The 2,308-nt window shown below is 36.7% G+C and overlaps 1 protein-coding gene across 4 annotated transcripts in view; it reads left to right on the plus strand.

The window, feature by feature from the left end:
• Window positions 1–2,308, plus strand: part of LOC102369897 (septin-2) — a 62,324-nt gene that overhangs the window by 6,357 nt on the left and 53,659 nt on the right. The window contains exon 2 of one of the 4 annotated variants that reach the window (XM_006021533.3): window positions 2,101–2,182. The exons of the other annotated variants lie outside the window; for them this stretch is intronic. The gene's annotated coding sequence lies outside the window, so the exon portion shown is untranslated. The remainder of the gene's footprint in view (window positions 1–2,100; window positions 2,183–2,308) is intronic. 4 annotated transcript variants of the gene reach the window in all.

The following is a 2,308-nucleotide window of genomic DNA, read 5'->3' on the forward strand; positions in this document are numbered from 1 at the left end:
ACACAGCTCTCCAAACTGATGGGCTGGTACTGGAAATTGGATCGGTTTTGGCCAATATACCTCCTTAAAAATTGGCTATTGGTATCAGCCCCAAAAATCTCTAACGGTGCACCCCTGTTAAGTTACCATGCAGGCATCCAGTAAGGAAGCCCCATGAATTCTACAGCCTGAATCCATTTTTGGGTATATAATAGCATCCTGGATCTGTTTAAAGAGTTGATTATTGTAGCTTTGGCTCTGGCCACAGGGCACCCAGCGATGATTTAAAATACTTAAAACCTCTATAGTATTCTTTAGGGATACAGGTTGTAGCCATGTTGCTCTGCAGATAAAAGTAATCAGAATTCTTGGGGAGGGTCAGATCCTTTATTAGACCAACTAGATAGTTGCAAAAAATGTCTTTATTTGCAAGCTTCTGGGCACACTTTCCTCAGGCATAGGAGAGTGCAAAGATTGTAAAATTTCTCCCAGGTGGAATTGAAAAAGGGGAGCCTTCCATCACCCATCCTCCTGTGAAATATGAAAAATCATAACAAGAAAGAAGTATAATTCAACATCCTGCTTGCCATTAGACAACTTTGAGGTAAATGGCTTGCTCCAACTTTTACCCAAGCCTATTTTGTATAAAATGAACTTTTCCAGCCAGATCTTACACCACCTTTCAGCACTCCTGTGAAATATGAATTTTCATTTCCAGCTGGGAGAAATTTTACAATCTTTACACTGTCCTATACCTGAGGAAGGGCACATGTGCCTGAAAAGTTGCAAAAAAAGAGTTTTTTTGCAAGCATCTGGTTGGTCTAATAAAAGAGATCACCTCCTCAGTAATTCTGATTACAGTAGTATTCTTTATGCATTTTCTACAGTATTTTCTCTTTGCTAGTTAACACTAGGAAAATTCCAGATTATACACTGCAAGCATTTTACTTCTTGCATCCTGAAAAGAACAAAGGAAATGATTTGGTTTCCTTCCTCGCTCTTTCTCTGTAACTGGGTGGCTTTTTTCCTAGGAAAAGATGGTAGCGGTGCATGTTTTAGGCCCCTGCTTGAGTAAGAAGAGGTAGTAACTGGAACTATTTGCCTCGTCTTCTGTATTGTAGAGCACAGAATTGTTTAAGGTAGGATTCCCATGAGATTACAAATGTGTATTCTTACAGTACGTGTAATTCAGAAATTGTTCCAGGAGAAAATGGAGGAGAAAATACTTATGCAGTGTAACACAATATGCCTATGCACAAAGGAATTTATTTCCGAAAGCCTGTTTGCTCATCTAAGTGAAAATAAAGTGTATTTAATTTATATACGTTGTGCCAGAAGTGTAGAAATAGGACAGTTGCCTAATGTAAGAAAAACTTAAATGCATGAGTTAGAGTGCTCATGTGTCTTATTAATTCAAGTGTATTTTACAGTACTTCTGGTTTACATATTTTATAGTTTGCTTCGCACGCAGAAACATTTTCTACTGGTTGCTTTACTAATCTTCTAATAATGCTTGAGATGATGGATAAAATTCAAACTAGTGCTTCCATATAGGGCAGTTTCCCTCTTGATTAAATTATTTTCTTTTCATCTTATTTTGATGCCTCCTTCAGCTGAATGTGTGCAGACATTAGTCATTGTTTAGTAATTTCCACTTATTATAGTTTGACCCATGTTTGCAACCAATCTGTTTAACAAAACTATTGATGAAGTAACATTTTGCTTTGCACTGGACATTATCAAGTGTATAGGCTGCTGCTGATGGAGGTTGGAAGTAAGTTTGTTTCTGGAGTTATAAAACCATTAAATGTTCAAATGGCAATAGATTTCTAGGCTCAAATGAAGAATTCTGATCTAAAAGCTGATGGTATAGTTGCTTTCTAAATTCTTCTCTGCCCCTCCCCACCTCCAAGCCCAAATGGTAAGCCAGAGTGGACAATGTATTTCCTTGGAATTGTACTGTAACAGCAAATGTTGAAGTCATTTAACCTTTAGCCTAATTCAGCAAAACAATATTCATGGCAGTAATTACTTGGGAATGCATCTTACATCATGGCTTAATGTTCAGGAAACACTTTCGGTGAAACATTATGAACTCTCTCTCTCTCTCTCTCTCTCAAGATTTCAGTGTCTGTACTGAAACAGCCTCATCTTTCTGCAAGTGCTTTTATTAATGAACGAATAAGAGAAGAAATACCTATAGGTGTGTATTGTGTTTTCAGATTGAAACTAAACTTAAAATTAATCATGTTATTGTGAAGTATTAGCACATTTACATTATAAATACTTCACCCTTGCTTTAATTAATTTAAAATTATGTTGCATGCAG

The sequence above is a fragment of the Alligator sinensis genome, unplaced genomic scaffold (genome assembly GCF_000455745.1).
Source record: "Alligator sinensis unplaced genomic scaffold, ASM45574v1 scaffold570_1, whole genome shotgun sequence".
In the NCBI taxonomy this organism is placed as follows: Eukaryota; Metazoa; Chordata; order Crocodylia; family Alligatoridae; genus Alligator; species Alligator sinensis.